At 50.0% G+C, this 20,183-nt stretch overlaps 1 protein-coding gene across 6 annotated transcripts in view; it reads left to right on the top strand.

Moving 5' to 3' along the window:
• The window catches only part of sema6d (semaphorin 6D), a 424,805-nt gene that overhangs the window by 245,945 nt on the left and 158,677 nt on the right, over positions 1-20,183 (top strand). For 4 of the 6 annotated variants that reach the window (XM_072470613.1, XM_072470606.1, XM_072470607.1 and 1 more), the window contains exon 4: positions 8,074-8,110. The exons of the other annotated variants lie outside the window; for them this stretch is intronic. The gene's annotated coding sequence lies outside the window, so the exon portion shown is untranslated. The remainder of the gene's footprint in view (positions 1-8,073; positions 8,111-20,183) is intronic. 6 annotated transcript variants of the gene reach the window in all.

Raw genomic sequence — 20,183 nt, 5'->3', positions numbered from 1 at the left:
GTCTGTTGTTACAGCCCCAGATGGACAGAGCCACTCTCCCACCATTAACGATGACAGCAGGGAGCTAATGGCAAAATATGCAGCAACTTGTCATATAGGGTGTTGGATATCATTCTGTAGGTCTTGGTGAAATCTGTGTAGTCTCAAGTAGGTTAACTGTATGTATTTATTAGCTACAAGAACTGTGTACATATACACATTAAAGGGTTCAAGCTAGGAGTTGTCTCCATGCTTATTTGTCCCAGGCCATTGGAGGCCCCTGGGTGGTCAGGGTGTTACACACAATGTAAGGAGGGTGGCCCCCTGGCCCTTCCCCTGGAATGTGGGCACCTTGGCACTGCCAAGTAGGCACCCTAGCACTGTTAAGGTGGCTGGGTGGCACTGCTAAGCTGGCTGGAGCAGTGTCTGGGTGCCAGGGTGCTAGTGCAAGGGTGCACAGATGCCAGGGTGGCACTGACAAGGGTCAGGGGCTGAGGGGGGGGGGTCATGCCCATGAGAGGGGGAGTTTAAAAGGTTGGGGTGTGCAGGGGAGGAAAGTTGGGGCCTCTGGGAGGTTGGGTGGGGGGGGGGAGGGGGGTGGGGGGTGGGGGTCCTGAAAGGGAGGTGGTGCTATAAGGGGGCTTGGGTGTGCCTGAAGAGGGGGGAGGCCAGGGACCCCATAGCAGGGTGTCCTCACTTGCGGGGATGTGGTTGTGCCCATGTGTGTAGCATGGCGACATTTCCCATGGGCTGTGGGTGACCCACAAGCTCATTCAGAGATTTGGGCACCCTTTCAAACTGGAGGCCCGACCTCTGAGTTCAGCTCCCCAGTGCTGAAAAAAATTCTAAGGGCGCGATTCTCCGGTCTTGTTACACTCTCGCTCAAGCGAAACAAGGCCGGTGAACAGCAGGAGAGGCGAAAAGCGAGAACGGTGCCAGGCGTCAGTTTGCGATCCAACCGGCCTCCTCCCATATGCAAAATCGGAATCTCGCCGTCGCGTGGCGAGAAACTAATCACCACTTAAGCCCTATTTTCATACAATTACCAAGAGCCACCCCATAGCCTAGGGCCTTCCGCGATTCAGCTGCCTGCCCAGCAAGTGGTCACGCTGGCGCCGATTAGTATTCCTTTTGAAAACGTGAACCTGGCGGAAGGGCTTCTGTGGGGAACCGAGGAGGTGAATAGCCATCTTTGGTCATAGGGAAAGAGCCCAGTGCTTGGGGGGACACTCAACTGGGGGTGGGGAACCCAGCGCATGGGAGGCGCTGGGGGGGGGAAACTGGGGGAAAGCACACATGGCACCACTATGCCAACCCCTGGATCATGTGTACCCGTTTCAGGGGCAACTCTTGTCCCTGCCTGTCTGCCCCACTGACCACCCATAACCCCCACCGACTGCCGAGGCCTCTAGCCGTGCGGCTGAAGACTACTGCTGATGGGGAATTGGAAATTGTGGTTAAGTGAGAGCTTCACACAACCCAAGTGGATTTCCGTGGGTGGGCGGGCCATGTAGCATGTGTAGCTCATTGCTTTGCATCCCAATCACACCTTGATGCCGGGACACTGCGGGAGGCAACACCACACACGCAGCAGCCAACATGCAAACTCCCAGGGGATGGGACACAGCTCCAGGGACATGACCACGGTCGGAGGGTGGATGAGTGCCACGGGGAGGCGGTGATGCCTGGAGAAATGGGCCAATGGTTCAGAGGTAAACTCGGATTGAGGAAAAAAGTGACAGAGACATCATACTGGTTATGCACAAGGGTGTTTATTGTGTGTAACAATTCCCCACTCTCCCAATGGTGCCGCCCTCCCCACCCCACCCCCCTCACCCCTTACCTACCCTCCCACCCTGTCCGCCCTCCCCTGGTGGCTTCAGTGATCAATGTGCTTGGCCCTGCTTGCTTTACCGCTACATCTAGGTGTGTCCCCAGGATGCACATTCGAGGTGAGGCAGCCAGCTGCTTATCATGTACCATGGCCTTTGATACCCCCGGCGGGCGTCCTCTGGGGCCAGAGATCCTGGCTCACTTGTCGCCGGCACATGCACAGTCGTGCCGCCCTGTCACATGTGCTGGCTGGGAGACATGGTCTTATCAGAGGGGTGGAACCTGGGGGAGCTGGTGGCCACCGTCGCCACTCCATTCGATGGGTCTGGGTTGGCACCCAACGCCCCATCTCCCGTTCAGTGCCCATAGGGCACTGGGGTTCACCTTGGAATGGAGGGGCAGCTGATTTCATAGAATCATAGAATGTGCAGAAGGAGGCCATTCGGCCCATCGGGTCTGAACCAACTCTTGGCAAGAGCACCCTACATAAGACGACGCCTCCACCCTTTTCCAGTAACCCAGTAACCCCAGCTAACCTTTTTTTGGACACCAAGGGCAATATATCATAGCCAATCCACCTAACCTGCACATCTTTGGACTGTGGGAGGAAACCGGAGCATCCTGAGGAAACCCACGCAGACACAGGGAGAACGTGTAGACTCTGCACAGCCAGTGACCTAAGCCGGGAATCGAACGTGGGACGCTGGAGCTGTGAAGCAATTGTGATAACCACTGTGCTACCGTGCTGCCCTTGCATCATCTGGCTGTGCCAGTCCTGGCAGTTCCCCATGGTCTACACCATGGTGTCGACGCCCTTGGTGATGCTCCTCAGTGACTGGGACATGCTGTGCGACGCCTCGTCAATGCCCACTTGCGGCTGATGTGGAGATGCCGGCGTTGGACTGGGGTGAGCACAGTAAGAGGTCTGACAACACCAGGTTAAAGTCCAACAGATTTGTTTTGAATCACTAGCTTTCGGAGCGCAGCTCCTTCCTCAGGTGACTGAAGAGATGGGTTCCAGAAACACATATATAGACCTGCGACTATATAACACCTGCGACTGGAACAAACTCCGCAGCGCCTCGGCCATTCCCATCTGAGAGTGGGAAAAGTCCTGCAGAGCCCCATCAAGGTCAGCCTGGTACTGGGTCAGGTCCGCCATCGAGTCGGACAGTCTGCCGAAACCCTCAGCCATGGCCATCACCGACTAATTCACTAATGGTGCCAACATCGCGCACCATGCTCTCCACTGCGGTCACTACCCTAGCCGTGTTGGCCTCAGTGCCACGCATTGCCGGCGACATTTCCTGCACCTCTGGGACTCCTCCATGCGGCTATGGACCTACTGGAGTGTCGCTGACATCTCCCTCTGAATGTCACGGCCGCTCCCTAATGGCTCCTTCAGCTCCGGGATAGCCTGTTCCACAGGCTCAGCATCTGGCTGGGTCCTCCAACTGCTGACTCGCCTGGGGGTTCCTGCCTCCACATTATGTACATCAGCAGCAGTGTGGTGCTCACCAGACTGTGCCCCAGAAGCCTGACCACTAACATTGCCCACCAAGGTGCCTGTATCTGCGTTGATGAAGGGTGGGGTTGACAGTTGTGATGCCTCGATTGTGTCTTCCTCGGAGCTCCCCTCTGAGGTGGTCTTCTGGAAGGCTCGAGAGCGGGCCACCCAGGATGGGCCCACACCGTCGGCTGGAGGACCTGTGGGAGAATGAACACATGGTCTGTGGGGGGGATGGGTCAGTCAGTAAGGCAATAACAACTCACATTTTACAGGTCCTCTGGTGGAGCCCGGTGGTTCCTCACCTCTACGGCGTCCGCCTGCCTCCGCGTTGGTGACCACTCTGTCCTCGGCCACCCCTGTCACCTCAAGGGCACGCTCCTCAAAGGAGGTGGGGATTCTTAAGTCCAGCACTCCGCCGCCAGTCTGGGCCCTCTCCCGGCGATTGTGGGTGAGCTTTTCCTGAGGAGACATAGAGAGGGCATCGTTAGCCACACGTGTGCTTCACAGTGGTGGGAGGGGGGTTTGAAGGAAGGGTTGGGGGGGAGTTGAAGGGAGATGGGGCTCATAGAATTTATAGTGCAGAGGGAGGCCATTTAGCCCATCGAGTCCGCACCGGCCCTTGGAAAGAGTACCCTACTTAACCCCACACTTCCACTCTATCCCTATAACCCCACCTAACTTTTTTGGACACTAAGGGTAATTGTGCATTGCCAATCCCCCAACCTGCACATCTTTGGAGCACCCGGAGGAAACCCATGCAGACACAGGGGGCGAAATTCTCCCGAAACGGCGCGATGTCCGCCGACTGGTGCCCAAAACGGCGCCAATCAGACGGGCATCACGCCGCCCCGAAGGTGCGGAATGCTCCGCATCTTTGGGGGCCGAGCCCCAACATTGAGGGGCGAGGCCGACGCCGGAGGAATTTCCGCCCCGCCAGCTGGCGGAAACAGCCTTTGTTGCCCCGCCAGCTGGCGCGGAAATGACATCTCGGGGCGGCGCATGCGCGGGAGCGTCAGCGGCCGCTGACAGTTTCCCACGCATGCGCAGTGGAGGGAGTCTCTTCCGCCTCCGCCATGGTGGAGACCGTGGCGGAGGCGGAAGGGAAAGAGTGCCCCCACGGCACAGGCCCGCGATAGGGGCCCACCGATCAGCGGGCGGGCTTGTGCCGTGGGGGCACTCTTTCCCTTCCGCCTCTGCTACGGCCTCCACCATGGCGGAGGCGGAAGAGACTCTCCCCACTGCGCATGTGCGGGAAACTGACAGCGGCCGCTGACGCTCCCGCGCATGCGCTGGGAAACTGACAGCGGCCGCTGACGCTTCCGCGCATGCGCCGCATTTCCGCGCCAGCTGGCGGGGAAACAAACGCCATTTCCGCCAGCTGGCGGGGCGGAAATCCCTCCGGCATCGGCCTAGCCCCTCAATGTTGGGGCTAGGCCGCCAAAGATGCGGAGCCTTCCGCACCTTTGGGCCGGCGCGATGCCCGTCTGATTGGCGCCGGCTTTGGCGCCAGTCGGCGGACATCCCGCCGTTGGGGGAGAATTTCGCCCATGGTGCGTCATTCTCCGACCCCCCGCCGGGTCGGAGAATGGCCGTTGGCCGCCGTGAATCCCGCCCCCGGCACCGCCGAAGTCTCCGGTACCGGAGATTGGGCGGGGGCGGGAATCGGGCCGCGCCGGTTGGCGGGACCCCCCGCTCAATTCTCCGGCCCGAATGGGCCGAAGTCCCGCCCAGAAATTGCCTGTCCCGCCGGCGTAAATCAAACCTGGTATTTACCGGCGGGACCAGGCAGCGTGGGCGGGCTCCGGGGTCCTGGGGGGGAGGGCGCGGGGCGATCTGACCCCGGGGGGTGCCCCCACGGTGGCCTGGCCCGCGATCGGGGCCCACCGATCCGCAGGCGGGCCTGTGCCGTGGGGGCACTCTTTCCCTTCCGCCTCCGCTACGGCCTCCACCATGGCGGAGGCGGAAGAGGCTCTCCCCACTGCGCATGCACGGGAAACTGTTGGCGCCCGCTGACACGCATACGCATGCGCCGCATTTCCGCGCCAGCTGGCGGAGCAACAAACGCCATTTCCGCCAGCTGGCAGGGCGGAAATCCCTCCGGCGTCGGCCTAGCCCCTCAGTGTTGGGGCTAGGCAGCCAACGATGCGGAGCATTCCGCACCTTTGGGCCGGCGCGATGCCCGTCTGATTGGCGCCAGTCGGCGGACATCGCGCCGTTGGTGGAGAATTTCGCCCATGGGGCGGGATTCTCTAACAATGGGGCTATGTCCCCACGCCAGTGTGAAAAGCGGTGCCAACCACTCTGGCGTTAACGGTCCAAGATAATGGAGAATGCTCTCCTTCCTAGGTGGCTAGGTTGGCACTGGAGTGGTCCCCATAGCTCCAGCCGGCATGGAACGGCCCGCGAGAGTTCGCGATACGCGGAACGACCCGCGCGAGTTCGCGATGCACGAAATGGCCCGTGCAAGTTCGCGATGCGTGGAACGGCCCACGCGAGTTCGCGCATGCACGGAACGTCCAGCGTGATTCCGCGCATGCACGGAACGGCCGGCATATTTCCACGCATGCGCGAGGGTTCCCTTCTCCGCGCCGGCCCCCGGGAAATTTGGCGGAGCCCTACAGGGGCCCGGCACAGAGTAAAATAGGCCCCCACAGAACCAGCCCGCCCGCCAATCGGTAGGCTGCGATCGCGGGCCAGGCCACCATGGGGGCCCCCCCTGGGGTCGGATCTCCCCCCCCCCCCTCCATGACGGCCCCCACAGACTCACCTTCCAGGTCCCGCTGTGTGGGACCAGCGTAACCTACGCCAGCGGGACTCGGCCAAACCCGTCAGCCACTCGGCCCATCGGGGCCCGGAGAATCGCTGGGGGGGGGGGGTGGGCGCTGTCAACGGCCCCTGACCGGCACGGCGGGAATCCCGCGGGCGCCCGAGAATCAGCACCGGAGAATGGGGAAGCCGGCGCGGGGCGCGATTCTCGCGTCACCCCGGGGATTCTCCGACCCAGCGCCGGGTCGGAGAATCCCGGCCAAGGGTGAGATTTTCCAAGCCTCCGCGCTGAAATCGCGCTCAGCGCAGGGGCGGAGAATGGGCGTCAGACCCGTAATCGAGTCCGACGCCAGGAAGCAAATCTCCGCCGACCGGAGAATCGGCACCAGTCACGCACGTGCGATCGACGCGGCGCCGGTCGGGGGCCGTTGAAAGAGACCCCAACACGATTCTCCATGGTCAACTGGCCTCAATTCCCGCTGGCGTGGTTCTCTCATGGTTCCAGCCGACGGCAACTCGGCGTGGCGGCTGTGGAGTCAGTCCGCAGCCGCCCTGATGGGGGGGGCGGGGGGGGGGATCATTCACAGGGGTGGGGGGCCTCCAGGATGGCCAGGCTATTGATCGGGGTCTGCCGATCCGCAGGCACGCACTGGGGGTGGCCTATCTTCTTGCTGTTGCTCTGTGGTGTGGGTCTGCCATGTTGCGTGGGGCAGCCGACGCAGGCCTCCGCCGTGCGCATGCGCGGACCCCCGACTGGAAGTGCAGGGCCCCGTATCATCAGTCGGAGCTGCGAGGAGCACTCTGGGGCCCTGCAAATCCAGGTAAGTCCAGAGTGATTTGCGCACGTTTTTTCGCGGGCATGGGGACATAGCCCCATCATTGGAGAATCCCGCCCATGGCTATTGAACGTGACTCACATTGAATAAGGGACCGGAAAGGGGAATGCGCAGCCAAGGGACTGGGGAGCTCCACTCGCCAAACTCCCCAGTGTCGCGAAAGCTACAAATCCGACAACTTAACTGGCTTGATTAATATTTAGAGATTTCAAGATTTATTAATGTTGCCTGCAAAAAAATACATTTGGTGTGAACACAATAAAACACACCGTTACATTAAAACTGGATTATATTTAAGCCACCCAATATTAAAATATATTGGGCGCGATTCTCTGGAAATCTCGCGAGGCGTTGCGAGATTCAAGGCAATCTCTCGAGACGTTGCGATGTAAATCCCGGCCACAATGGGTGGGATCACGATTTTGTAAATTTGGATATTAGAACGAGGCATAAGCCTCACTCTAAAGTGCAGATTTCCCAGGTGCTTTTCCGGAGCACCGCGGCCGTTAGATCCCGCGCCCTAAGTGTCATCGGATAGCGGTGGGAACTCGCCAACAGAGCCAATGGGAAACTCACTGAAAAGCCCACCGCAAATGTACGGAGAAATTTTTAAGGAGAATCGCGCCAATATTTTTTGATATCGGCCGGCTTAAACATGATCCTGTTTTAATGTAACGGTGTGTTTTATTGTGTTACCACCAAATGTATTATTTTGCAGGCAACATTAATAAATCTTTAAATCTCCAAATACTAATCAAGCCAGTTAAGATGTAGGATTTGTAAACCATTACGAATAACAATGAGTATTACAGTGGGAAATCAATGTTAAATTAGCCAAAATGACATCTTTATGCTTTAAAACATTATTCATCTGATACCTCGATACTGCCTTGCACAATGAAAGTTACAGGATTGCTTGAAAACAGAGCATTCATCTAAAAACTGGGCTTTAGCTTTGCTTAGCGGGATAAAAAGTGAGAGGTTTGTTTTCATAAGCAGTTCGAAAACATTCAACGCATCAATTTTCTGCTCTGGTTGCCATGTCTGAATCTACTGTTACAAAGAAGAATTATGTATTGACATTAATCATTTTGAAATGTGATAACTCTATTGTAACGCCATTTAGCTATATTACTTTTTTTCCCCTAGCTTCTTCAAATCTTTGAACACGAGAACAAGACTGAAGGTAAGAATGATTCTTAATCGAGGAGTCAAACAATCTGCTTTATAAAATTTGTCCCATTTCCAAACAAGGCACCCTCTGAGTTACAAAGACAAGTTCTGCTGTAACGCTCAAATGTGGACTGCCTATGTATTATTGAGCGTGAATTCCTTAACTTGTGGGCCCTTTCCATGAGTGTACACGACTAGACATTACTCAGTTCTTAAAAGCAACAACATTAGATTTCCAATCTGATTAATCATTTTATTGAACTAAAAGCATTATTGTCTATGAAGTCAGATCTGACCACAGTGCGCCTTTCTTTATTGAAGCAGATCACTAGCATCCGACTGGCCCTTAAGGCTTTAAGCGGGTGCTTTTAAATTCTGTTGAAGAATCTTTTGTTAATTATATTGTACAGTATGAAAGCTCTCCATAGTTTACAGTGAACTGTCGTTATGTGACGATATGGAATTTACTGCTGGCTGTGGTATATTATTAGAAACCATCCATTGTCACAGTGCTCTAATCTCATGTCATACTAACCCACTTGACAGCTGAGTGCAATGCGGGGCCAGCTATCCCGAACCCACTAATGCACTGTAATTAATGTACTGAAGCCTGGATCTGAGGCTTAAGGGAGCCGGGACAAAACAAAACATCCAAGTTCAGCAATGCCCTTAACACAGTGTTACAGACATCCCAAAGTGACCAAAAGCACATTATAATCCACAGAACGCTTTTAATTACTTGGGGTTATCACTGCACGTGGCTGCTTTGTGACCTGCCGCAGTCTTCCACGACTTCTGCTACATGTCTTGAAATCACACTGAATGTAAACTTTAAGCTGAAAGGCAAGTTTTTGCTGAATGGGGGATGGTAGCACAGTGATAATGTTACTGAACTAATAATCAGGAGGCTCGAACGAATGCTCCAGGGACGGAAGTTCAAATCCCGTCACGGCAGCTGGGGGGAATTTAAATTCAATTAGACAAATATGGAATAAAATGTTGGTCTCATTAATAACAATCATGAACCTAGCAGATCGTCGTAAAAACCCCATTTGGTTCACGAATGTCCTTCAGCGGAGGAGGGCTGCTGGTCTGGCCGCCACATTGCTCCACAGCAATATAGTTGACTCTTGATTGCCCTCTGAAATGGTCTAGAATAGTCACTCAGATGTTGATGGTTCACCACCATCTGCTTTAAAGGCTAAGGGGGTTGGCCAATAAATGTTGGCCTTGCCAGTGACACTCAAATCCCAAGAACGAATATAAAAACAAATCTTAATCCTAACCAACGAAGAGTTCCCTTCCACCGAAAGCTAGCACTTCACTTGAAATCCCTAATATTTCAATACGATAGATTTTACCTCAAGAGGATAACATAGAGTATTGACAAGATGGCATTTGTAATATTGTGAATCATTTTGGGGCTCCCTCACCTTCCGTAAGATGTTAATACATCGCAAAGGGGTCAGGGAAGAGTCAGGCACGCTGGGCTTGAAGTTCTAAAGAATCACAATGCAGAGGCTGTGTTAGTTGGAAGACATATTGAAGATAGCCATGATCCCATTCTCTAAAATGTTGGAGATAATGTAGATGAAAGCATGCGCCTGAATTGGGATTTAAGTCTAACACTACAGAGCACATGTACAAAATGAAGCAAGATTCGGTCGAAAGATACACAAACAAAATCCTGGAAATACGCAGCAAATTGGGCCACAGGCCTGGAGAGGGAAACACATATAATGTTTCAGGTTGATGACCTTTCATCGGAATTGCAGGGATAAGGGGAAAGAGTAGAGGAGTGGGATTAACTGGATTACTTTCAGAAAGAACCAGCTGGCACGTGGTTGGCCAAATAGCCTCCTTCTGTGCTGTATTATTCAGTGAGAAAGATGAGGGGAGAATGTGAGGACATTGGGCCCAAGTAAATATGAAACTGAAAAAATCTGAGGTGTGTAGTACAAAGTTATTTGGCAGAGCAAGGGTTAATGTGGGACTGACGAACAGCACTGCCCACAGTGTATGATGTAGAAAGTCACATGATTGCAGGAGTGAGTTTGAGAGACGCCTAGATGGAGAGATATGGATACAGTTGCGTGTTAACAATGAACAATTTATGCTCAACCACACAAGCGTCCAGACCTCTTAGTGAGGCACAGAGCAACCTTACAATGAGGGGGAAGCGAAGAAATCACTAAACTGATGCAAATGCATTTGGAATAAAATATAAAAGCAAGGGATGAGAGGAAGAGACTTGATAATTACATTTATTAAATGGAAAATTAACTCCAAGCTAATAGACTTTAATCCATTTATCACAATTAATCTTTGTTCTTGAACAACTGATGTTCTGAGTATCACAGATGATTATCTGTAGTGCGGACTAAATTGTAATTATTCAGATTTTCTATTAATGTGTAATTTTTAATATTCTTTAATTAAGGTTATTAATTTGTTTATTTACAAACAAAGTTAGAAGGAGAATGAATAGGAAATTTATATTTTGCAAATTAATTAGTCCCAACACCAGAGACAGTCCTGATTGGTCCAATGCCTGTTTCTAGAAATGAGCGCGCTCGCACATCCTTCACTTTGCTGATATCACATCATAATGCGCCTCCTTTAGCTGTGCGAGGCTATACCATAGTTCTCCCTCTTGGCCGGCTCTCCCTCCTCATGCCCTCCCAGTAACCTCTACTGTGAAGCCAATGAGTGATCACTGCCATTATTGGGCGTTTGACTACATTCAAACCCATCGCTTCCTGACCCAAAGGCAAGGGTGAGCCAAGTTGGCACGCGGTTTTCCTCTGATCTCAAGTAATTGCGGGAAAAGCTCCGATATTAACCGAGCAATGAAATTTGCATTATTGAACTGTGAAGTCATCATGCAGCAGCCAACATTCCTATAGCTCCAGCCATTATGCTCCGTACCATATTTGATCACTTGTGTCAATGCTCATTTCTGTAATTATCAATCCTTTGCATTACTATATTCACTCAGCTGCTTTTCAAAGAAGTCTATTCAATGTTCACTATTGTACAAGGAAAATAGTTCTTTATTCTCTTCTTAATTGCGACTTGCTGCTGGTATTCAGCTCTGCAATCAAAGTTGAATTTAGCTCACCTGTGCCTTTCAGCATGTCAGACCTGGGTGATGTCCTCCATTAGTATTATACAAAAGGAACTTCAGCTTATAGCGGCATTTTGAGCATTGGACTTAATTCAGTTTCTTTTTGCCAAATCCTCTCTGAGCCACCTGAGCTTGCCGCGAATAAGCCAAACACTGCATTGCCAGCTAGTCACGCAGGGTTAAAATAGTATGGCAGGGGACCAGAGTGAGCTGTACATCTCCTGTGATTGGATTGCTGTCTGGCGCACTCAGTATGTAGCTTGTACCAAAAAGAAAGTGGCCACTCGGGCACAGTGCAAGAGGGCTGCTGGTGCCCATAGAATACCTACCCCAGCAAGAAGTCAGCTTTTTCCAGGGAGTGGAAGAACATTGGTGAAAGGGAAGGGGGGGGAGAATAGAAATACAGAAAAAAAGATGAAATTCCAATTTGGAGTTTTTAACACAAGGCCTTCAATTGTTTACTGTTTGAGAGTGAAAAGATACATTGTCTGGAAACACTATATTGACATGGAGAGGAATGTTACATGATAGAGAGTGAAAGTCCATTAAAAATTCAAGGATCCCAGGAGATTTTCACTTTGGAACTGCTCAATTTACCCATTTATGGAGTAAGATTGAAGAGAACCAGTCTGAAAGTGAGTAATGTATCTTTTAAAAGTGTACACCCTATTGTAAAACAAGATGTGCAGTCGTGATTGAAGCAACTTGTTTAATAGTGTTATGTATGACACAAACAGCAGAATATGCTGAATCTTAGTTATTAGCCCAAATGCTATACAGTGAAATCATATTTGATATTCTGCATTTACTCCCTGGAGCAGTACTGCATTACTCACTTGTTTTTGCTTGCATTGTAACCTACAAAGCAGATTATCTCATCTATGGTAATTATAGTTGTCACCATCAATCTTATTAGTCAGGATAACTAGCTGCATCAAGCCAAGCTTGACAAAGCATCTATAATAAAACCAAGCCATAATTCCAAGTTGATCATACTGGCTCCGTATCTCCCAATACATATTCCTGCATGGTTACGTTCTGGACTTCACTCCACATTTAATTTCTAAAAACAGGTTATTGCTTTAGAGCACTAATTATTTGAAAGGATCCAATTTACACTGAAGGATTTACACCGGTTTATACCCATATCATTTAGTGCCTATTTATAGGAGCAAATGTGACACTAATTGTTGCCACTTTGATAATGGCAAATTGGCAATTTCTTAATTCTCTCCAAACGTCAGAAACCCTAAAATGATCTCTTCAGATTGTAATTATGCGCAGAGACCTCTCTGCTGCAGGGGCCAGCTGACTGATAATTGTGCCACTCCAATGTTTATGACGCATGCACATTGTCTAATCTGTGTATTGTTATGTCTTAATAGATAGAGGTTTTCAAAAGGCTAAGTCATGGTCCATGGTGTTGACTCTGATTTCGTCTCATTTGGGATTGAAGTCTGTCAGATCAAGGATTCTAAGCACTGATTAATCTTTCTGTGTTGAGCAGTCACGACCAATGTTCCGTCTAATTTTGGTTTGCCGTGGACGACCGACTGGTTTGTTGGACTGCGTGGTCACGTTATGATTGATGCTCAACTGCCCACACACCCACCCTTGTGCATAGTACATTTAAAATTGCTGCACGGACGCATATCCATGCAGCTCAAAGGGACCATTGGTCACACCCAGTCAAGATAGTTAAAATTTTGTTACACGGTAGTTTCATCTTTATATAGCTTTGATAACCCTCACAAGGAATTGCTGCTTGATCTCCCCGTGAGTTTCGTAGAATACGAGTTTCCGTGGTGTGCAGGCGGAGGCCCTTCCAACGAAGGCTCATTAGAGTGACATTTAGCTGAGGCTTCCGGACCCGGACCGGTAGTTCATAGAATCCCTATAGTGCAGAAGGAGGCTATTTGGCCCATCGAGTCTGCACCGAATCTCTGACAGAGCACCCTATCTAGGCCCACTCTCCCGTAACCCCACCTAACTGTAGGACACTAAGGAACAATTTATCATGACCAATCCACCTAACCTCCACATCTTTGGACTATGGGAGGAAAGAGCATTTGGAGAAACCCCACGCAGACATGGGGAGAACTTGCAAACTCCGCACAGACAGTCACCCAAGGCCGGAATTGAACCCGGGTCCATAGCGCCGTGAGGCAGCAATGCTAACCACTGTGCCGCCGTGCCCAATGGTCCTGGGCTGGGACACGGCAACAGCTTTTTTTTCAGTTTAAAAGAAACCCATTTGGCCTTTCACTCTGCACCTCATGGAATTATCACAATAGCCACAAGTGCAACTTTGCAAGTCTGGTAGCTTATAATGTGGTCAACGTGTAGGCATCTTTGACTGATGCATCTTCAATTGCAGCATGAATTAGCCTTTAATAACTAACCCTTCTGGTCAATCTGGAGAGTGGTATTACAGTCGGGGCCATTTGAGCTCCATTTCCTGACTCTCGCTAATGGGAGTGGATAATTGACAATGCAAGGCACTGAGTTGCACAATCAACGCTCGCAGTAACAAGCCGCACTTAGCGAAAGCAGGTCAGATAAAGGCGGGGCAACATGTGTCGAGCTGCGAGACGCAAGGCTCACGATCGAAATTCTAAAATGTTCCCGTGTTGCTATAAAATATGTTGTGAGGTTTTCTAGTAATTACTCATCTTCTAAATTAGGGTGCTTAGCTGGAAATTCATTTTGGTGTTCAAGTAAACGATTTTGTATTCCAAGCAAAAATCGAGCGAACAAAATGGTAAATAAAAACACAATGTATTTTCGATTGTGTGAAGGAAGTCTGATGACATTGTCAAAAGTGTCTTATTTTCATAATGGAGTGCATGCTGTCTTCCACATTCCAATTTGGACACTTGAGGGTAGAAATTCCAGTTGGCAGCAAAACCTCTGTTGCAACTGGAAAGTGGAATATTTGTGAAGCCACGTGAATCACGCATGGCTTAGCATCAAGCTGACTCCTGGGACAAAGATTTGACTTAAGAGGCCAGTGTCCTCAGCACCTTGTTGTATCGCTGTTGAACAGCACGACTTGCTACTATCAGGAAAGGAAGCTCAACAACTTTCCCCTTCACTGTCTGTGGCGCACTCTGGGCATCTCATGGTTGGCCAAAATCACGAATGCAGCAGAGTTTGCAAGTTCTCCCCATGTCTGCGTGGGTTTTCTCCAAGTGCTCTTTCCTCCCGTAGTCCAAAGATGTGCAGAGTAGGTGAATTGGCCATGATAAATTGTTCCCCTGAGGCAAGTCTACCAATGTGTGTTGGCACTCACCGAACAGAGATGACCTCACTGGCTTGGATATGTTCGCAGGGCTGAGGAGGATCGCATCTCCAAAGATTTTTTGTAATGGAGATCTAGCTGGAGTCAGAAGATCAGTAAGACACCCAAAGTGTCAAGGATACTTGTACATGTGATTGGAAGACCCCAAACATCGAGTTTCACACCTGGGACACACTAGCTGATGGTAGAGGAAAAGGCCGCCACCATCTACGGGCTGACGTGCGACAACATAATGACCACTGGCTACAGCAACTGGCAACACCCAAAACAACAACTCACATAATACCCGATGTCCACTTCAGATGTGACACATGTGGCAGAACCTGCCTTTCACAGATTGGACGCTGAAACCATCGGCAAAGGTGCACCATCTGAATCAATTCTATTCCCAAAGGGTTTGATGTGCTGCGTGCCCGTCACCTTGCCGAGATGGAAGGATGTTTACAATGATGAAAGGCTGTCAGTGGGACCTGCCTACGTGGTCATGAAGGAGCCCCACAACTACCTCCATTACATTCACCACTCCATTTGAAAGCAGGCAAGAGCCAGCTGGTCAACACATCCACTTTCCTATGCATGGGTGAGGGGTGGGCCGGATGTGGCATCATCTTGAGATATCTATGCCCCTGCTGCTGGGCACTCCCTCAACATGTTCTCAGGTTTATCTTGGCAGCTGTGAGGATAGTGAAGTGCTGTCTCAACCCAATGCTGTCCCAATCTGAGGGAAGAGAACCTCTTGTAAATGGGAGTCCAAGGCTCCCACAGCAGCAGTCTGAGTATACAAGAGAGACACACTCTGACTGGGCCTAGAAATCTCTACCCCTGGAGATGTGACACCGCCAAGGCACTGAGAAAGCTTTCTGCATTACAACAAATGCTGCACACTTCCAGTCAGACATAAAAGGGTGTTTTGGTAAATTGAGTTGAGCAGACATTCGTGCTAAGACAACAATCTTCTTTTATAAATTGCCTCTGTGAGGTATAAAGCCTATGTTCTGCAGCTGAGCAAGGCCAGATGATTCCGGTTCACTTGTACTTGGGACTTAACCCAACGCACCTCCTCAAATTCACTAAGGTCCCTTGGGTGAATGTATTTCTGTTGATGCTTCCAGCAGGTGGATTGCCTGATGCAGGGTATTGTGTCGGTGCCGAATTCTTGGGAATTCTCATGAGTGATTCTTGTAGGCTGTTTAAAGAAATAAGGGAGAAAGAAATGTTGGCCTATTGCGAACCAGACACTCCCTTAAATAGTACTTTTGTGGCATGCTGTTACGCACAGGCTTATGGTGGTTTCAGATCAAGTGAGTGAAGTAAAGGATGGCACTTACCCTTTTGTTTGAGCAAGGCCTACTCCTTAACCTTCATCGCTTCCCGCGCAGTGCAAAGAGACAGTGATTTCCAACGTGAAAGTTGTCACTCGCCTTGCATTGCAAAAGCCCTTTGAACCAGTGTGACAGTGATAAATTGAAATTTCAATGAGCGTCTGTGACAACTTGAACAAATGCCCTCCTGGTGAATCCCCATGCATATGAAGAATTGTAAGGTTGGCCGAGTGCTTTGCATGAGACAGCGTGAAAGTGTAACAAGTTGAGACTTTTGAGTAACATCCATGCCTGTCTCATCTATTTAATACAGTACTGATGGGTGCCCTCTGTAGCTCTCTTCAACTTTGTCATCTCCTTCCTCATTTGGATCTGCATCTGAAACATGCTGAAGACTTTGGGCTGGATTCTCCGCCCCGCCGTGCCACATTTCTGCCCCGACCCGCCAGCGAGATTCTCCATTACGCCGGCCGGTAAATGGGGTTTCCCATTGTGGAGCAGCCCAATGCCATCGGGAAACCCCGGGCGCCAGCAAAACGGAGAATCACGCCCTTCATTTATCTTTAAATGGCCACTTCCTAATCCATATCCATGACTGTGTCCCAAACAGGGGAGTCTTCTTGCAACAGAGCCTCTGCTGCAGCATCACAAACTCACATCCCTACTGCTGAGAGTACCCAAACCCTATTATCGGGGGCAGAGTTAAGGTTGACAGTTTAGGGACAGTCAAAGTCTGGATTTGCCAAACTTGGCATAGCACAACCGTGACAATGTCCTCCCACATTGTGTGGCCATTCATTCACATCAGACTTAAAATCACAATCTGACCACAGTTGGGAATTTAAAAAGGGAGGTGGTGGTGTAGTGGTATTACCACTGGACTAGTAATCCAGAGACCCAGGGTAATGCTCTGGGATTCCAGGTTCGAATCCCACTTTGGGAGATGGTCAAATTTGAATTCAATAAAAATCTGGAATTAAAAGTCAAATGATGACTTTTGTAAGGGCCACGAAGAATCCAGCACGAGTTTTAAGGATACAAAGTAATAACATTTATTTACAATAACATATATATATAACAGCAGTAGCAACTTCCCTTGCTGCACACTCCTTCCTGCTGGTTCCTAAACTGGCCAGCTCTATTTATACTTGGAGTTTACTAATGGTTTCTCCGCCCCCCTCATTGGGGAAGCTCATACTCCCACAGGATTGTGGGATTGTCATTAGTCCCCAGCCAATAGTAAGCAGGCAGGTTATAACATCGACCATGAAACCACTACCGATTGTTGTAAAGACCCATCTGGTTCACAAATGGTCCTTCAGAGAAGGAAATCTGCCGTCCTTAACCAGTCTGGCCTACATGTGACTCCAGACCCACGCAGCAATGCGGTTGACTCTTAACTACTCCCTCTGAAATGGCCCAGCAAGCCACTCAGTTCAAGGACAATTAGGGATGGGCAACAAATGCTGACACAGCCAGCGACGCCCACACCCCAAGAATGAATTAAGTAGTTTGCAGTCAGTTTTGACTGAGGGAATAGGGGGAGGTGGGGAACGAAGGTTTGACCTCCCCCTTCAACATTTCACTGACTCCAACAGTGCCTTTCATTATTAACCTGAGCATAGTTGGTGTATTTTGCAACTTAATAAATTCATCTCATTCACATGTGCAAATTCAGCGGAAAATCTAATTTCCTTTACAAAGTAAAACTTGCAATTTTTGGAGCGCATGTGCTATGGACGATCATCGCTGATCTAACCTAAGTGAATATTATGCGATTCAAATAGTCACTTGTACAGAACTTGAATATTGTTGAAAAAGTCTCATGCTGTGGAAGATTTTCACCTTGCATTCAACAGGACAATTTGCAAGAATGCCAATTGTAAAGCAAACAACAATTTATACTGCATGAGAAGAGACTGCGGATTGGTTAGCAAGTGGACTCTACCAATCTACTCTGGAATTCCCTCCCCAAAGCTCTCCATCTCTCAATATTTCTGTCCTAAAGTGCCCCTTAAAACCTGTTGCCTACTTCAAGTCTATCCTAACACCTTTTTGACTCTTTGGGCAGGATTTTCAGGCCCCACTAATGGCAGGCCAACAACGCCAACAACGGGATGGCAGACCAACAATGCCAACAACGGGAAACCCCGTTGGCAATGGAGAAACCAGAAAATCTCACTGCCGGCCAATGGTGGGCTATTGCCACAATACACGCCGTGGGGTTGTGGGGGACGGATATCACGCCCCTTGTCAAATTTTGCTGGCTAACCCTCCTGTGAAACACTTTTGGGACACGTTGCTATGTTAAAGCCACAATGTAAATGCAAGTTGTTTTCCTTTATCTATCTCATATTCAATGGCACCCCTGATGTGTTACCATAGTTCAAATATATTTAAAGACATTTGTAAAAACGATATACTTTTTAGACTGATAGGCTGGCATTTTCTAACCAATCTGTGGTGGGTTCCCATAATGCAGATGCGGTGAGCCATTCGAATGTCCGTTGGAAAATTCCAGCCATTATTTTTGGAGGATTTTGTCCTCCCCTAAAAAACTAAAATGTTAATGTCTCAATGATGTGTGCCTGCATGTGTGTGTGTTTGTGTGCGCACATGCACATGTGTGTGCGTGCATGTATACATGTGCGTGTGGCAGGAGTGCCATTGTGATGGCATTGTAGGAAGGAACTGCTCTATGCAATATGCTGGGTTGGAATTTAAAGAACTGTCAGCATATCAAAGATGCAGCCGACAGCGGGCATGGTGGCGCAGTGGTTGGCACAGCTGCCTCACGGCGCTGAGGACCAAGGTTTGATCGCGGCCCCGGGTCACTGTCCGTGTGGAGTTTGCACATTCTCCCTGTGTCTGCCTGGGTCTCACCCCCAGCGTAGGTAGATTGGCCATGCTATATTGGCCCTTAATTTGGGGAGAAAAAAAAGAATTGGGTACTCTAAATTTATTTTTGAAAAGATGCAGCCAGGGATATGCAGTGCACACAGTCAGATTTTGTCTTCGCTCCAGGCAGCAGATGTGATGAACGCTGCTCTCGACTTCAGTTTGTTGCTTGTGAAGGAAAACATGGAAATTCCCTCTCACAGCAGCATTCCATTGGTTAGGACAGCAGCTGGTAGGGACCAGGAGTAGAACAAGGTAGGAGGAGTAGATTATTGGAAGGAAGAGAATGAAACATATCAAGGTGAAGATCAGGTAGAAAATAACAAAGTGAAGTGGGACGGGACGGAAAATGGCAGCATGAGCTGGGGAGGGTAGAGGCCTGTGCCATCTTGAAATGATGGTAAAATGGGCAGCACCATGGTTAGCACTGCTGCCTCACGGCGCCAGGGACCCAGGTTCGATTCCGGCCATGGGTGACTGTCTGTGCGGAGTCTGCACGTTCTCTCTGTGTCTGCGTGGGTTTCCTCCGGGTGCTCCGGTTTCCTCACACAGTCCAAAGATGTGCAGGTTTGGTGGGATTACGAGGATAGGACGGGGAAGTGTTTCAGAGGGTAGGTGCGGACCCGATGGACCAAATGGCTTCCTTCCGCACTGTGGGGATTCTATGGGACACTGGCAACACAAGTTATGGGTTGGGGAGAAAGATGCCATGTTGAATTGAGGTTGGTGAGGAAGAAGAATTCCAGAGTGAATGGGCAGGCAGAAGAGTGTCCACATGAAGTGTGTTTGAGCACATAAACTGCAAGCCTTGGCTGCTGTCCATAACCGGCGCTGGGGCTTTGTTCCAGGATCCCACTCTGTGTTGCGAATGGTAATTCTTGGTCTTTTAATGGGCCAGGAATTCCCAACTGCATCATCGAGTCCAATCCCAGAATGAAGCGACCAGTCTTCGGCAAGAGCTGCAGTTAGACTGGGGTTAGGAGCGGTCATTTAATTTTTTTCTGTGGTATTTTCAACAGTTAGCAGAATCTGTGATGAAGCAAAAGGTGTTTGATGTGTTGTAGCTCGAGGTAACATGACGAGACAGAGATAAATCACAATTAATGAAGGGAGAAATTTATGCGTACAGATCAACACAACTCCAACACAGGAGTAGTTCCCTCGACACCCGGGCTTACTCTGCTGATCCCCTGCTACCCGGGTCCATGCCTTGGCACCTGATAGACCCAGGTTTGCCCGCTCTGCTCCCATAGGTTCCGGGCGGGTCACGTGCCCCGCGAAGGATTGCCCCTGAAAGGGGCCACACTAGCACAGAGTGCAACTGAACGCATCCTATTTAATGAAAAGTAATTAAACGTACCAGGAAAGATGTGCATGGTGGGCCCCAGGGACAGGCAGTATCAGGAAAAAGTGTTCAGTTTTTAAATTTGTTCCCAAG

This window comes from Scyliorhinus torazame, chromosome 12 (assembly GCF_047496885.1).
Source record: "Scyliorhinus torazame isolate Kashiwa2021f chromosome 12, sScyTor2.1, whole genome shotgun sequence".
Lineage (NCBI taxonomy): Eukaryota > Metazoa > Chordata > Chondrichthyes > Carcharhiniformes > Scyliorhinidae > Scyliorhinus > Scyliorhinus torazame.
This window is presented reverse-complemented; position numbering and strand designations above follow the sequence as displayed.